At 45.8% G+C, this 18,245-nt stretch overlaps 1 long non-coding RNA gene across 1 annotated transcript in view; it reads left to right on the top strand.

Moving 5' to 3' along the window:
• The window catches only part of LOC142573030 (uncharacterized), a 111,378-nt gene extending 99,555 nt beyond the window's left edge, over nucleotides 1-11,823 (top strand). The window contains exon 3 of the long non-coding RNA XR_012826196.1: nucleotides 10,723-11,823. This is a non-coding gene — a long non-coding RNA (uncharacterized LOC142573030). The remainder of the gene's footprint in view (nucleotides 1-10,722) is intronic.
• The last annotated feature ends 6,422 nt before the right edge of the window (nucleotides 11,824-18,245 follow it).

Genomic DNA, 18,245 nt, shown 5'->3' with positions numbered 1-18,245 from the left:
TGCTGCTGCTGCTGATGATAAAAGACGAACTGAAACTGAATAAAAACCATATTAGAAAGATGACTGAACAACTAAGCGTCCCCACAGCAGCCGACTTGTCATTGCAACGTACAAACACGGGAACAATGACAATTTAGCCCGATTAACATAGGTCTACATTTTGGATTCCAATACTCAGGAAGCGTTTACACAGCCATTTCTTGCTTTGTCCCATTGCCGTGAGTCAAGGCGCCGGCTTCCGCCAGGAAGACACCGTCCACATCTCGTTCTCCTTCAATTACACGGAAAAGAAGAATTAGTTTTACTCAGCAACCACTGCACCGGTTTTGTGGAGGTATGTGACATTTAAAGGAAGCAGGTAATAAATAAAAGTTGACAGTCACTTCAGGCGTACGCTAAAGAGGACGAAAGCGAAAGTCTGCGCGCTCACTAGACATTCATTGAATTACTTGACATTCTCATTCGAATGCATTACTTCCTATTGCTTGTTTTCTCCCACAAAGGGTGGTGGGTTTGAGTGCCTTGATTAACTCTATCTTAATTAGCTGTGTCTTGACACCAAAGTTCGTGGGTTCGACTGCCACCAATGGCCGTTGTTTCGACCATCAATGGTGGCACCATCAATTTTGGTGCCATTGAATTTTGGTCCCACCGAAGGTAGAAGGTTCGACTCCCACTGAAGGTCGTGGATTTGAGTCTCTTAATTTTACCTTAATCATAACCAAAGTTCCTAGGCTTGACTCCCACGAATGGTCGTTAGTTCGACCGTCAATGGTGCAAAAGGATGGATAGGTGGGCTAGTTTGTACTGATTTTATTAGAAAAACAGAGCGCTATAAACACACAGGACGCAGAAAAGGAGGAGGGAAAGAGATAAGTAGAAGGCAGGGAGGTTAACCAGAATAACGTCCGGTTGGCAACCCTACACTGGGGGAATGGAAAACGGGGAAAGCAAAGATAACAGGGAGAGAGAGGAGGGAAGGAAATTGCGGTGAGTTCGCTGACGTGTGTAGTCTTACAGAAATTGCATTAATAGTCACAGATGGTCGTACAAGGAGCAAACCAGCATTATCAACGAGCCCACCCATCCATCCATCTTTTCGCAATGCGTTAAGCAGCCCGTATCCCAGAATATCTGGCGTTTTGTGTCGGAGACCGGCGTCAGCCGTCGCAACGGCAAATATGTTTTCCAACCACACATATCCTGGCCGTTCATGTGACGCAGTGAATTCACTGAACTAATTGAATTTCTCAAGCTAAAATACGTGGAAAAATCGTAAACTACGACTTGCATACAACCTACGTACATGATAGCTCTCGGATTGTAACTTGAGTATACAAGAAAACGTAATTTTGTTAAGCGAAAACTCAAACAAACCTCTTTTCTAGCGTTTCTGCAATTCACAGACCTGACACGGCGTCCGCCATTTGCGCACGCCGGCGCATAAATATCCGAGTCCATGGAGCAGCACGCCTGCTTCATTGAAAGACTTCCAGATGGCGCTCGCCTCCGTGCCGCATCGCGGCCCCTGCAAGAGGCCGCGCTTCGACCAGAAAGCCCGCCTTAGTGCATAGCATTCGCCGCGAGCATTTCTCGGTAAACATTACGGTTACATACGCTGCAGTTGCCCGGAAGAGTGAGAAGCAGCCAGGGATCTTTGAATGCTATCGCGTTCCACTTTTAAAGGCGAAGCTTAAGCGTGCTCCAGATTTTTTCTCACATCAATGGTGGCGGCGTCAATTTTGGTGCCATCGAGTTTTGGTCCGATCAAAGGTCATGGATTCGAGTGCCACCAAAGGTCTAGGGTTCGACTCTCGCCAAATGTCGTGGGTATGAGTGCGCAAATTAACTCTATCTTAATTAACTTCGCCTTAACACCAAAGGACGTGGGTTCCATTCCCACCAAAGGTTGTGGGTTGGAGTGCCTTAATGAACTCTATCCTAATTAACTGCGCCTTAACTTCGGCTTAATTAACACCAAAGGCTGTGGGTCTGTCTCCCACTAATGGCCTTGGGTTCGGTCATCAGTGGTGGCTCCATTAACCCTTTACTGCACAATTTTTTGTTTCCTCAAAATATTATTCATGGAGTTGTAGGGAAGCACAATAGTACCTGTACTCCCATGGAAACTTACTTTAGCGAATGTCTGTGGTTTCAATTTGCAGAAAAAGGGTATGTTGCATATTTGCAACAATGTGCAAATAAAGAAGACGTTGAAAGTAAAAAATAGATTTAGCGCGATTCATAGTCAGATGCTTATTTGCACGAGACAATCATTGGTGCACCTATGATTTAGTGTGGAACAAAAAGAAGCACTTGTACATGCTTGTGCAGCACAGGTGGTTCCCACACTTCGTGCAGTGCGTCATGCAGATTCCCGTGCAGCCAGGAAACAACTCAGTGTTTTCGGGTTATTGTCAAAATGTACAACATCGAAGCACAGACGTAAAGCTGTGCCCGTGACGACGTGACACGGCAACGTGCGGAGGCACAGCGTACTTTTGAAAAGAAAGAAGGAAATTTGACCAGAGAACATCTTGTCCACATATTGAATCGAAAAGGACTTACACTCGTAGCTGTCGTGACTAATTGAATAGTCACTGCCTTCACTATCAGAAGGAATTGCTGGGCCATACCAGCGTTTCGGAGCCATTTCACTATTCCGAAGAAAATAAACCATGTACACGTTGTTGCATTTGTGCAACATAGCAACGTTCTGTCGCCAGGAACAAACTATTCCGAAATTACAATGTTTTTTTGAACCTACAGAGTCAGAAGGATGTGGAGCATAGCGTAACAATTTTTTTGCGCTTTGTCTTATGGAGAAATACATTTACAATTTGTAAAACTTACCTATATCACTGCTCGTGGGCGCGCGCAGCCTCCGCCACGTTTGTTTTGGTAGAAGATGCAAAGAATTAGCACAGATTGCAGCACAAGGTGCCGCGTTTTACAGACCAATGTTGCGGATATGCAACAACGTGTACAGGAAGCTCCAAACTGACTTTGCTTCGGTTTTTAACGCCGTTCATCAGAATGTTGCGTAAATGCAACAAGGTGCAGTAAAGGGTTAATTTTAGTGCCATTAAATTTCGGTCCCACCAAAGTTCGAGGGTTCGACTCCCACCAAAGGTCGTAGGTTCGAGTGTCTTAATTAACTCTATCTCAATTAACACCGAAGGTCGTGAGCTTAATTAATAACGGTTTAATTATACACCACAGGTAGTGGGTTCAACGCCTACCAAAGGTCGATGGTTCGGCTCCCTATGAATTTTGGTGCCATAACGCCGGAATTAAAAAAATTCTTGAATATTTCGATATTTGAAATACAGCAACTAAAGTATCAAGCTTACTACTGTATAACTCACTGATAAGTAAAGATTTCATAATTTCATTGTTTGAAGCTAATAACGCATTTAAATCAGACAACACTGATATATTATACACCGCCGTCAATTATACCACTAATTTGTGAGTTTAACTTTTGCAAAACTCTCGTAATACATTGTAACAATTTCACGTTATTTGTGTATTCATATATCGCATTTTTCCGCTTGAGATGTTCTAACAAATGCAATTTACAGAGCTACGCTATCTGTATTTGATTAATAGTTACGAATTAGTAAGCTTTGTGCTTCAAGTTTACTACGCAGCTCTCAGGCGCCCCTTTCTGCGTATAGCGTTGGCGTCCCTCGGCCTACCTCGGCTTAACCGGGCCAACGAGCACAGCGAAGGATGAAAGAGCGAACGCGATGAAAAACGGAGATAGCGAAGAGAACGCGAGGAGAAAAGTGGAGAAGGAGGATATTTATTTATTTATTTATTTATTTATTTAACAATGTCCTTACAGGCCTCGTATGAGGCATTGCGTAAGGGGGCGTTACAATAAGATGAAAAGAGTATATAGAGCATAGGAAAAACATAATAGACATACATTATCAATTGACAGTGGAAAAATGTATGCATATCTTATACAAGTATTAAAAGCATTGTACAAAATAACAAGGTCTGCAATGTACATATTAGAAAAAGACAAACGATACATTTCTCTTAATAAACAATGAAAAATAATGTTGCCACTCCAGTACATATACTAAACAATACTAAAAAATACAAGAATAATAAGCGAAATGAGCTCATAAACAGGAGAGCACATAACTGGAAAAAAAAAAGAAAGAAAAGCATCGTGCACATTATTGAAGTTACGCGGTGGAATATGAACTGATGAGCTGGCGGAACTTATCGGGATTAGGTTCGGAGACGATGAAATCAGGAAGAGCGTTCCACAATCGAATGGCACGAGGAAGCGCCGACCAGTTGAATGCATGTGTGTTCCCGTAGATGCGTGTCAAGCTGAGGTGATTATGTAATCTGCGAGATGTGAAAGGTGCGACTTGAAACCGTAAAGAAGATTTCCTATCCGCATGAACGTACTTGTGAAATAATGATATGAGTGCAAAATCGCGTCGAGTACTTAGTGGCTGAAGTGAAATATCAAGTTTTATTGGTGAGATGCTTGAATTGTAGGTGTAGTTACGCGAGATAAACCTGGCGGCCCTATATTGAATTGATTCTAATAAGCTGATTAGGTTGTTATGATGGCTTGACCAGATTGGGGAGGCAAATTCGAGCTGGGGGCGAACAAACGTCTGACAAGCTAGCTTACGGATGTTAGAGGGCGAATTACGTAGGTTTCGGCGTAAGTACCCCAGTGATATTGAAGCATTAGCACATATAGTAGTAATGTGATGGGCCTAGGAAAGGCTTGGTGCGAGATTAACGCCTAAGTATGTGTAGGAAGTAGCTACAGAAATTGGCCTATTATTTACGTTATATCGGAAAGAAGAGATTGAGTGTTTACGGGTGAAAGACATTACTTTGCATTTAGACGAATTAAGATTCATTAACCAAGTTTTACACCAATCGAATATGAGATGAAGGTCGTTTTGAAGAATGAGGTGGTCATCGGGGCTGGTTATAGGGCGGTAAATAATGCAGTCATCTGCGAATATTCGCACTCGGGATGTTAAGTTATTAGGAAGATCGTTAATGTATATTAAGAATAGTAGCGAAAGCGTTAGAAGAAAATCGTAGTGCCATGCAAAACAGGCTCTGCGGTGACGATGGCTACGAGATGGCTCCAAAGTAGCGCGCGTCTCTGTTAACCGATGACGCGCCCGATACCATAGATGGAAATGAAGCGCTGCATGAGCGGAAGTCTGAGTGCCGCGGCTGCTGGGAATCGCGCCCACGCGTCAACCACGCACTAGCTCTTGCGATCTCCCGATTAGCGAGGCAGTTGCGCCACACTTCGCTCCGTTTGCAACGTGCCGCACGAGACAGATTGTCCGCGCCAGCCCATATACGCGCAATGAAAACACGTATAGGCCATGCACAGCGCCTTTAGGGGCGCCACTGAAAGCCGCGTAGCTGCGGCCGTCGGAACCGCAGGCAGACCTCGTGCCGGAGACGCCTGCATTAACTGCAAGCATGGCTGGAGTGAGTGCGTGCGATTTACCGCTTGTGCGCGTCCCGGATAGTTACTTCTGCGGTGACAGTGTGCGCAAGCGAATTGCACTGTATAGTGAGGGCTGTCTGGGACAACATTGTCTCTATACGCGCTGTTAGATACGGGACCATTTCCTGAGCCTACTTCGAGTTCACCAGACCACATCGAATCGCGCCACAGCTAATTAAGGAGCGCAGAAGCACGGATACCACATTCCTGAGGCGCGGCACGTGCAAACAAGTTGGCGGCCCTCACTTCGTGTGCCACAGGTGGAGCTATTCACTGCTTGACTCTTCCCGAAAGTGAAGCGAGAGCCTGGCACTGTTTCGGGTAAAGTGGGTCCCGAAGCAAGACGGCTGTAATGCGCCGTGAAAACCTGGCAGCGTCGCCCCCATCCATCTATTGTGACGGCGCATTGCAAGTCAGCAAGGCAAGACCGCAGGGAGAAGTAAGCCCTCGCCGACTGGCCGAAGATGGCGTCACCTGAGCGGGCTCTCCCATTGGCCGAACGTGACGTGTCTTCGAGACACCGAAGGGCTTAAAAAGACACAGACCGGGAGCAGCAAGAGATGATTCCTAGAGCATTCCTTGATTCATCTCTTCCGAGCTTCTTGCCGCGGGCCGCAGCGTCCGAGTTGCTGCCCGCCCGTAATGACTTTAAGACTGTTAATTGACTCTCACTGTAAATAACGTAAATAAACCTCCCAAGTATTTCATCCCGACGTCCTCCTCAACTCTTACAACTGGTTGCCAGTGGTGGGATCGCCTACAAATGCAACAACTGGTGGCAGCGCTACGGATCAACCTTCGTCGAGAGAAATCCTGAGGAACCCGGAACAGCGAAAAAGAGCATTCGTCCAAAGGAGTCCCGAGGAACTTGGAACAGCGAAGAAGAGAGAGCCTTCGTCCAAAGTAGTCCTGAGGAACTGGGAGTAGCGAAGAAGAGCGAGCCTTCGAACCAGGGAGTCCTTAGGAACCGGGAACAGCGGACCACTGAACCGTATGGCGGGGTGCTGCAACCGTAAGTGAGCGCGTGGTTTTTTTCTTTTTGATTCGCCAGACTTCAAATGTTGTGTGTTCATTTGGATAGTTCTGGGAATAGGGAATTTGTTGCATTGTGTGTTTGCACAAATTAATTAAGGAAAACAGTTTTAACCACCAGTCGGGACAGCTGCCATGGATCTTAGAAGGTTCACCAGGTTAGACTTGTTGGTGTGCGACGATTTGGGAGTTGAGGCGGACGAACAGATGAAAACGCCAGCTATCATAAAGGCAATTCAATATAGTGGCAATGATGATAAAAGCGTTGAGCTTGCTTGGGAGGTGATACAAAAACCACGGGAGCGTGAGCGTCGTGAACGTAAGCGTGAGCGCCAAGAAGTTAAGATTAAGTGTGAGCGTCAAGAACGTGAGCGTGAGCAAAAGCACAAGAAAGAGATAGCAGCATTGGAAAAACAGATACAATATTTTCAGCAGTTAAAGGAACAAAGGCAACACCTGTCTGAAAATTCTGTAGGCAGTACAGAGCACAAGAATGAGGAAGTGTCTAGCGGATTTTCGCCAAAATCCGACGAGAAGAGTAGTGCCTGTGAGATTGGCTGCACATTCATAGGTGAAGGGAAAAGGCTAGCTGCTAACGATGCCTTAGTGGCAACAGAGGCCGTTAAAGGCCGTAGTGAAAGCGCCGAGGTGCTGTGCCAACAGAGCACTGTAGAGACAGCTAGGCCAGCTGTGAATGAATTGGCACAGTCACCGCGCGTGTGCGTCGCAGGTAATGTTAGCAAGGTCGTTGGCGAGGTACAGAATACTGCGGACTTGACAGACGCGAGCACCCATGTCGAGCCAGATCTGCGTACCGAAGTGAAGTGCGAGCTGAACGATGCAGTTGAGGGCAGCTCTCAGGATTGCGAGCTGCGTAGCTCAAGAGAGAACAACTGCATTGTTCAGGGATCGGTGCGGCTCTACGCCAGTCTAGGTAGCCAAGAGAGGGGTGATCTAGTTAATCACTCAGACTGTGCGGGTAAGAGACCGATCCGGGCCGAGGGAATGTGTAACGGCCAGCACGAGGCGCGAGACGACGGCATGAAAGCAAGCACAAAGAAAAGGCGCCACAGAAAGAAACGCCGTAAAGGTAGGAATGCGGTGACTAATGTAGCGCAGCCAGAGACTACGACAGTCGCAAAAAGGCCAGGCGCGAGGAAAAGAAAGATGCGGTCGTCGGTGACGATGTTGACGCATCAAACACGTTCGAGCCACCGGTCAAAGGGGGACCGAGAAGCATGTTCGGCACGGACGCGGACAAAGGGCACGGGGCAGTTAAATTCCTCGTCGTTCCGTCGTTCTTTTCGAAGCTCAGCGTGTAGTACAAAGAAGCGCAAGGTGGCAAGACGAGACCAGGTGGGGAGTAGCGACGCGGTTAATTGAGTTCGTGATGAAAGCGGGGCGCCAGGACGCAAATTGGCAGGGGACTGTAACGTCTTGGGGGAGCTGATAGTGAGTCAGCCCTTTTGCTGTTCCTCGGTAGCCATAGTAGCTTTCGGACCACGACCCCCTCGGGTACGGCTCAAGGTATGAGTATACGTTTGAAACGGGAGGCCAAGAGAGCTTCCGTAGAAGTAAAATGTTCTGTATTGTTTTATTTTTGAGCACTCGGATAATTTTCGCGATTTGAGACTAAGAATTTCTTTCAATATGTAAAGTATGAGCTCTGTTTATGTTTTGTTTGAGAAGCTCGAGATTTGAAAGACGCGTTTTTTTGTAAACGTGTAGTATCGCGAGGTGTTCATTAATAAGTAGGTAGGCTTTTTTTTTGTGTGTGTGGGTAATCTGAAGTGTCAAGGTTATCGGTGAGAGGCCTATCGTAGCGCGCGTGTGTTTTAGTTAACCTTCTTTCTGTGTATAAGCGTTTTTTTATTTTCTAAGGTTAACCGCGCAGGTTTTCAGTAAGTGCATCATTTGCACTGAGAAGCGTTCTTAGTTCCATTAGCGCGTGTCCTGCGCGGACGGAAGGAAGCAGATTTATGACTGGGTTGCTCGTGTGTTGAGGGCAGCCGTATTCTGACTTCTCTAGTTAGCGTGCATGGAACTAGTTATTAGAAGACGCATCATTTTAAGGTTTCTGCGGAGTGCGTAAGCCCCGCAAGTTTAATTGCTCGCGTAAGTTACGTGTCCTGTAGGGACTAAAGGAAGAAACGTGAGTAAGCGTAATGAAACGTTTGCCTACGACGCAAGTACGCGTTCTGATTGGTCACCACAAGGCTAGCGCGCTTGTGATTACGTACTTGTGAGGTTGACCAGACTGTTCAGTGGCACCAATAAGTGCGATAAGTACGCCACTGCAATAGGTTGGAAACATGCTGTTCGTGTAGTTAGGCCACTTAAGTATGTTCGGCTGTTTTCATTATTTGTTTGCAACGACAACGACCCTTTGTTTTGATACAACAATAGCACTCTGGTCTTGTCGGCATTCAGGGAGAAATGGATAGCGGTTTGGAAAGGTGGTTGGAACTGCTTTGTCAAAATTGGGGAAATAAAAGATGAGGGTTCATTTTGACTCATTAATAGCCTGGCGAGTCAGGGGTGAAGAGCCTGCGCTTACATGTGGTGCAGCGCTGTGTTGTTTTGTTTGTTTGACGTACGTTCTCCAGGGCCCAGGATCCCGAAGTTCGTGAAACGAGGCTCGACACCAGTACCCTGATGGTTCTTCCAGCGTTCCTCATGGCCAGCGAATTGAATTCACTTGCCATTCCGAACTTCCGGGGCGAGGACGAGCTGTTAGATACGGGACCGTTTCCTGAGCCTACTTCGAGTTCACCAGACCACATCAAATCGCACCACAGCTAATTAAGGAGCGCAGAAGCACGGATACCACATTCCTGAGGTGCGGCACGTGCAAACAAGTTGGCAGCCCCCACTTCGTGTGCCGCAGGTGGAGCTATTCACTGCTTGACTCTTCCCGAAAGTGAAGCGAGAGCCTGGCACTGTTTCGGGTAAAGTGGGTCCCGAAGCAAGACGGCTGTAATGCGCCGTGAAAACCTGGCAGCGTCGCCCCCATCCATATATTGTGACGGTGCATTGCAAGTCAGCAAGGAAAGACCGCAGGGAGAAGTAAGCCCTCGCCGATTAGCCGAAGATGGCGTCACCTGAGCGGGCTCTCCCATTGGCCGAACGTGACGTGTCTTCGAGACACCGAAGGGCTTAAAAAGACACAGACCGGGAGCAGCAAGAGAGGATTCCTAGAGCATTCCTTGATTCATCTCTTTCGAGCTTCTTGCCGCGGGCCGCAGAGTCCGAGTTGCTGCCGGCCCGTAATGACTTTAAGACTGTTATTTGACTCTCACTGTAAATAATGTAAATAAACCTCCCAAGTATTTCATCCCAAAGTCCTCCTCAACTCTTACAGCGCCAAGTGTTCGCCGCAGACGAGCATCAAAAAGCTTGCCTACGAAGAGCTCATCGTAAGTACGCCGCTTTCATTATAACGCCCCCGCCACTAACTGCTTAATTTGTTGACCCGTGAACAAACGTTCTTTATAAACACACTTGCTTTGTTTACATGCCGTGCATACTTATAAGGTTGAATGAGCGCCGTCGCGCTGATGAATGGTTCGTACGGGTGCGGCCACGTGGAAAGCCAGCGATAGTAAAGCTTGCAAACCAGCACGATGAGCATGACAAAAATAGCACATATATGACTCCGGCAATAATTATGGGTTGATCGGTTTTGTGCATGCGTCTTACCACTGTCCGCACAGCATGGATTTCACGTGTTCTGTTGCTAAAGAAGAACGTTTCGATGATTTAGCGGGAGCACGCGAGTGAGATATCAGTTGAGGCTATAGCTGAAAATTTACCTCCATGGTTAGCCAAGAGCATATTGTTTTTATATATTACGTTACTTTTAGTATCACCGAAACTTTTGCTGGTATCACCCTCGCATCCAAATGCAGAACAAAAGCACATATTCTATCGCCTGTTGTAGTGTCCCGAATCTGAATAGGAAATGCAGCACTGTGTTGTCATTATTTTTGTATTCCTTGGCAGCTTACTAAAACACTGGCTCTAGTCTTCAAATTAATTGCATGGCAAGTTTTCAAAATGTAAAATTTACAAAAATGTTTCTTTATTGTGACGGGCGCTAGTCAACCAAAGTTGACGCCCGAGCTTGCTAAAGTGAAGCTTAACAAGTCACATTTTGTGGACTTTCTCTTCAGGTCTCCGATTTCGTGCTGAAAGATGGAAAATGCACATGCACAGCAGGACAGGGTGGACGCTGCAAACATATTGCTGCTGTGGTGCCTGGAGAGCTTCTATGGTAAGCAAGTAGAAGAGGTGGTTGCACTGCCACCTGAAGCCCCTCCTGTCCAAGATGCGACAGCAATAGCCGCTCTGCTTGATGGCCTTTGAGGAGAAGACTGCACACTTCTCACTGCACTTGGCCACGAGCTTTCCCCCTAAGTTTTAGCAGAAGCAGAAGTAGAAGATGAAGTGGCCCTGCACTCAGCACCAGTTGTGGAGGGAAGCATGAGCACCTCAGCACTTCACCGATCAATTGACCCCTGGACGAACACAGACCTTGAAATGGAGTCTTACATGTCAGAGATTGTGGCTACTCCTGACGAGATCATATTGAAGCAAAGACAAGGGAGCCAGGAAGGGATTTCACTTATTGGAGAAGCATGCGGGCCATTCGCATATCTGCCAGCAGCCGGCCGCCTGCTGTGCTAAAATCCAGATGGGATCTCGCCATGATGGCCGAAGGTTTTTTGAAGGACAATAGGTTCTGGTCCCCTGCCACAGCCTACGGAACTGCCTTGGAAGCTGAAGCAGTTAAGTCATTCGAGAAAGGGATGTGCACTGAAGTCCGCACTTGTCGGCTGGTAGTGATGCTCGAGCAGCCATGGTTGTGCTGCACACCTGATGGCATTATAGGTCAGGAATCGGGGTTGGCACTACTTGAAGTCAAATGCCCTTACATGTGCAAGGACAGAAACATTGTTGGGTTGAATGAACGCACCAGTAACGTCCCTTACTTAATAATTAAAAATTCCAGTCTGGAAGTAAAGAAGACTCACATGTACTATACACAAATCCAGATATTCCTGTATGTTCTTGGCATGAAATGTTTCTTTTATGCTTACTCTAAGAAACAACAAATTCTCGTTGAGGTTCCTGTGGATGAGAACTTTGTCGCCACGTCTGTGCCACGGGTGGAAGCATTCTACTTTAAGCATTTCCTCCCAGGAATAACAAAAGCCTCACACCAAAGTAAGCAATAAGGAGTGAAAGCCTTCAGTTTTATTTCTCGGGGTCAGATAAACAATGCAGAAATAAAGAACTTTAAAAAAATGTTCATGCAAGCAGTGTGTCTCAATTGCAACAGAACTGTTGTACAACTAAAGATGATATTGTTTAATGCTGCATAACTGTCAAATAGCTACAGAGGTGATGAAATCAAAGTGCAGTTAGCCTCAGAGATGGTCTTTTGCTTTCATAGTTGGCTTCTGTAGATTTGCAAGCACGTCACAAGCGTCTATTCTTTTTCCTACATGAGGAACTAGGTCTGAGGACAGTTTTCAGACAAAATCCTATAAATTTTAATCCGCTGGATGGACCTTTCCTCATGTATTCTAGTACTTGCTACATTATAATGTAGTGTTGACTTCTCGGTTAAACGGCTGGTTGGGGTGGGCAAAGGCTGGCATTTGAAACTTTATCCCATGCTCTGCTAGCTTGTTTTTTATCTGAGGAAGCCCTTTATCTGCCAGCACAAGATCCCCAGGTTTCAAAAGATGCAAAATTCCACAATCTGATGTAGTAAATGAATCTGTGGAACGGCCACCATAAGGTCCTGAAAGGAAGCTTATAAATCCACTAAGTGTGATGCTTACTAGGAACTTGAAAGCAAAGCACCCTTTATAATTGGAAAACATGAGAACACGTTCATGTACGGTGCTTGGTGCAGCACAAGCAACTTCTGTGCAGTCAATAATAACCTGACAGTCCGCATAATGCGGTTGAAAGCTTTTTGGCATCATCATTTGATTAGTTGATCGTAACGGCTAGTATATGAGGGGCCTCAATTTTTCATGCAAAACGTTCAGCACACAGAAGAAGTACCTGGAACAGGTAGACATGTGTGCTCCTAAAGGGTACTGCTAGAAAACAATGCGACAGATTTAGCTTTAGCTTCATCAAAAAACAATAGACGCTTGTTTGAAACGCAAACAACCTCTTCAGTTTTCTGTGCTTTGAAAGAATCAATAATGATTGCTCGCAAGTTTTCAAAGGCTGGGACTGAAACTCCAGCAATGTATTTCAGTATGGGGGGGTCTGCGGCCTTGTCTTGGCTACAAGCTACAAGTGTGTGATAGCCTTGGAAAGGTGCAGTGATTGTCGATACCACCACCTTTATTGGGTCGCATGCAGTGTCTTTGAGCTCTTTCGTTGTGCTCCATGCAGCATCCTTGGTACTTTTCTTCATAGAAAGCACCGCGTATAATAAAGATAGAATTCAATTGTTAATGCTTAGGATACCTTGAAAAGAAAACAAGTTAGCTACTTATTTCTAATATGCGGATTTTTCAGGCATATGGTGGATATTTTTACTGAAACTAGGAAACTGCAAAGGGAAGAATGTAGTAAACATGCACGAAGAATATAAAATTTATTTAAGAAAACCGTTACGAAAAATATCTAAACCATAGAAAATGGCCACCCTCAATTTTAAATTGTGCATTTGGGATTATATTCTTCCTGAGATTATATCCGTTCAATGCATGTATGTTGGACACAAAAATAAAATTATCCAGTGTGCAGCAATGATAAGAAGTAACCAGTGACTTACTTGTGTCTCAGCATTACAGCCTTGCATACAGCAAAGGAATAGGCTTGGTGTGTCAATTTGTGTTATCCACTCACAAGGGTCTGTTTGTGATCCCACTTGTAGAATGTACAGACAAGACGAAGAACCCTTGATATCTTTGAGGCATGACACAGCAAGTGAATAAAAAATTGGAGGACGCTTAAGCTTCGCTTTCAAGAGTGGAACGCGATAGCGTTATCGCACCTCGTTCGCACCGCCCACTCATTTGCTCGGCATGCTCTTGAGTCACACAAATACATAATTTTCATATACAACACTTCTAAGTCCACAGCACAAGTTTTTTCTAAATATTTGTTCCAGGAGCACCAGGCAGACGCATGACTCCTCGCCAGCAGCACGGCACACCTCACAGGGGACGCTTCCCCACCAGACGCGCTACCGCGCAGCGATCAAGTCAGAGGCGTCCCGCATCGGATGCTGCACCTAGGAATCGCGCTGTGAGGGGAAAGAGGAGCGGCGTCGCCTAAACACCAGGGTTCGAGTGACGCACGTTCGAAGTTGGAAGGGGAGAGAGCGAGAAAACTTATTAAACGCAAGGGTACTCGAGCATGCTCGCACCGGTCCCCGCACGGCCCCAATGCGCTCAAACGAGACGAAGGGGAGAAGCGGGCGAGTGGCGCGCCACCTGTCGGGGCAGCGCCGTACATTGCGAGGAGGGGGTCTTCTGTGTTTGCCGCAAGATGGCTCTGCGTGTGCGCCAAACGCAAAAGAAATGTAGCGAAAACGTACTTCGCTACTCGTTTAACTGCGACTTCTGTAATTTACATGCTCATTATTACTTATATACACCGCAGCATAACTTTCTACGGCACGCTTCTAAGGCAACACCGCATTCACTAGAGGCGCTTTTGTCGCGCTTCGAACCATCAAACTCATGGCTGAGTGGTAGCGTCTCCGTCTCACACTCCGGAGACCCTGGTTCCATTCCCACCCAGCCCATCTTGCAAGTTGTTTTTTATTTATGAATTGCCTTCCGGGATGCCAACTCCGCCGACGCCGACGACACCGGCTTTTCTGCGACACGAGCTCCTTAACGCTGTCGCGTTAAAACAATGGAGTTATCTATGTCACCGTGTGGCACTCCCAGCCACGGTGCAGTACAACAAATGCACAAATAAGCTTCACCCTGAAGATTTCACATTTATCAGTGCAATATGAATGTCATTGTAAATATGGAATGTAACTAATACAGCTGAAACAGCCCTGCTACATTTGTCTTCACTTTTGTTGGTTCTTGGAGAGACTGATTACTAACAGCTTAAACAACAGCAGCTGTACATTTCTCGCGTTTAGTATTTAAGTGATGCAGCATCCAAATCGCCATTTGTTTCTTGCACGGAATATGCTGATGCAGCTGGAACTTTACGGCTACAAAGGTGCATCAGCAAAAGTGACTAAAGATTTGGTATGTCAGTTTGATGCATATGAGTACGCAAAAGTCATGGTGTAGCAGTAATGATGGTTATTGCTGACTACTGATGAACGAAACAAATATAACAGAAACTTACTGTTTATTAACATTTAAAAACGAAAATCTATATGCAGATATGAACGAAGCTGTACGTGCACTTCTCTTTTCCTCCTCTGGACTACAATCAACCATGACGTCTTCCTGGGGTTGCACATCTGCAGGAATGCTGTTCACATTTTGCTCGCGATCACGCAATGTGAAATCATAACAAGACATATCTTAAACAGCGCTCCAAGTACTGGTCCTTCCCCAAAGAAAAGGAGTTCCGACATATATTTATGCTTAATACATGGGGCACTCGTCTGAATACATACATTGAGCCTATTTTACAATCAGCCGCTGCCTGCATAACGTAGAAACAAGGCTGCTTAGACGAATACTGAGCACACGATGGCATTAAGCTTCCATTTTCTCATACTGTAGCCAAGAAATCTGTTTGGTGGCAACAGAAAGAAGAGGATGAAGTGATTATAAAAGCTCTTACAAAGTTGAGGGGTATTGCATCTATGACAGAGGTTGTATAACGTCTTGCACGCGCAGCAGTAATCTCAAATGACCCACTCTGTTCTTTCTTGAAATATAGTGCAATGTGACTAAAAGTCTTGTTGCATTAAGGAACGAGCAAAAGTTAGCTAGCAGCGTCATCGCATGACACTTCAGGCCTCGTTAGAATCCATCTTCACACATTTACTCCTGCCTACCAGTGTTTCGTGAAAATAAGAGACTACGCAGCAGTTGTTTCTAGACATCGCTGAAGGCTGACAGAAACGTGCTATATCTGTATTCGTAATCAAATACAGATATAGCAGTTCCGTAGACTGTTTGTATACTCGAGAGAAAACACTCGGATACGCCGGTACTCGAGAAGAAATTAATCTTGCCACTCCTCTCGTGAAAGCCCGCGCTTTGAGACGCTTGGCGCGGGCACCACGTAGCATGACCACAACTTGCTTATAAAAATGAGTGCGCATTAGTTTGCCCCGTCCTTCAGTTGCGGCAGCTAGTGCTCCGAGACTCTATATGAGATTGCACCGCCTTCGGGATCGGCCAAGATCAGCCGCTGAAAAGACGTATCTGGCGTTGGCGTGTGGTGTAACACTGTACACTACAAAAACGAGACACACGTAGTATGTTTACGACGAAGTTGAAGCACAGCCACGCTTCTCGTTGTCCTGCCGGCGCTAGACGGCGAATTGCAGCCGTGCAGCCACCCCACAAAACGACGACGCTTCAAATAGACAAAAGAACACAAAGAACACAGAGACAGGCGCAGTATGGCACGAGCTTCACTCAGTTTGACAAAATCAGACATCTTCGAAGGCTCCCGTATAATTTTTTTATTGTCAGTCTTTTTTTTTGTATGTTTCCCAGTTTTGTCTTCTTAGTAGGTCATTTTAAGCATAGTGTGTCGTATTTTCTCACCATGTACCTTGATGTACGTTCCGCATGCGTCACTATACAACGGTGTGGAGAGTCAGTTGTAAGTTAGCGCTCTTGTGACCTATCCCTTGAATCCTACGTTTTTCGTGCCATTTTCATCATTCAAAAATAATTCAAAATCAACTATTGAATAGCTAAACGATTCTTCCGCTCGATGAATTGAGAGAGGCGTCTGTGTGGAGCCCGCGGGGATGAAGGCATTTTATACTCGCACATTTATACTTTTTCGTGGTTCAGAAGTCGTCACACCATCTGATATACTATATCGCTGGCACAACTCCTCACTCACTTTTGTTTTCGTTTTTAGTGATCTAGCTTTGATCGTCGCGTTGCAGAACACTTCAGACACCAGTGCATTGAATAACAAAAGCCAGACGTCGAACCCTGGCGGTGCTGTTTACGTGAACGGCACCAGGGTATTTCATTCGCGAAGTAACTGCTGCACGCTCCAACCTGAAAAAAAAAAAGAACAGCGTTCCTGCTCAAGCTTACGCGCGGCTGGTGTCTTCTATTGTTGCACGTACAAGGTGCCAGACTTGCTTAATTACGCAAGTATTTGTGACGTAATACTGAAGACAAGCGGAGGCGCCAGGCCATTGGGTCTGGTCCTGAGCACACTGCGCTTGCGTAACGCGCCGAATCTACAGAGAAAGAGGATAAGGCTGAATTAGGATGATCCTCGCTAACGATATCGATGACCCCTAAATGAGCACACGCGTCAGTAGATGGGGCGCGCGTGCTGTAATGCAATCGGGCGTTTATTTCTCTTGGGCTCGATGTCTCTGCGACTGCAGGCCGACGTCAACGACCACTGGGTCAAAGCCGCAGGTCCGTCTGGCTTTATTCTGCGCGTATAACAATCACTCCGTTCAAAGCAGTTGTGCCGGGAAGCTATGGAATTTGAACACCCGCCTGATGTTTTGTCGTTTCATAAACACGGAGTGCTTCTGCCATTCAGTTTATATAAACTGCACCTGTAATTCCGTAATGGACAATCCTTTGTCGTCACAGCGATACCTTGTTTTCCGTTAGGCAATTTTTTTCCTTTAATGTCCATAGCACGCCCTCTTAGGTATAGTTTCGTGGTCATAAGAAATGGCAGGGATCTATGCGTTCTAGTATATAGAACGACCGCGCGTGACGTCATCCTACTAACCCTTTCAAACTAACCCGCCGAGAATGACAAGGCCGCTTTTGACAGAAATAGGTCCACCTATCGAAATGTTGGCCAGACTTTCTGATAAACTTTGTCCCAGTTTATGCAACTTATATACCACAGTGCGCTACTCCATCTGTTGGCCACCTTCTTGATATTAGTATAGACCAACGGTAGTCGTTTCGATGCTTGGAGAACTTCGTCACTTATACAGGGTGTTTCACACGTAACTTGAACCAAGGATTTTAAAAGTGTCGTTAACCGCAACTGAATGAAACCAACGACATTGGGTTTGCCGTCATGTCGCGCTCCTTAGAATATTCTTTATGTTGCCCTTAATTAGCTAAAATACTAAGATCAGCTATGCAAAATATTTAATATCCACTTTAGGGCCTAGTCGTTTCACTACGTTGTAGAGGGCATTCCAAAAAGACCGATCTAATTTTTTGTGGCAACGTACATGCTGCGTGGCAATTTTTTCCGGCGTTTAAAGAAAGCCCGCGAAATATGAAACAAAACCACGTGACTGAGCTTGATTCGCTAGATTCATGAATTTATTTGTCTTCCGTTTTAGCCCAGTTCAATGATTACTGTGCAGTATACGGGTACCACCTTACACTGGCTAAACGGTGCAATATTTTATCTCATCCGAGTGCACTTAGGAATGTCCACTAACTCATCTTTCGCGAGACCCGAAAAAGTACAAAAGTGTATGGCTTTTCTTCTTTCCTCATTCCAGTATACAAGTGGCCTGATCCGTGTAGACCAGTGAACAACAGTCAAC

This window comes from Dermacentor variabilis, chromosome 1 (genome assembly GCF_050947875.1).
Source record: "Dermacentor variabilis isolate Ectoservices chromosome 1, ASM5094787v1, whole genome shotgun sequence".
Taxonomy (NCBI): domain Eukaryota; kingdom Metazoa; phylum Arthropoda; class Arachnida; order Ixodida; family Ixodidae; genus Dermacentor; species Dermacentor variabilis.
This window is presented reverse-complemented; position numbering and strand designations above follow the sequence as displayed.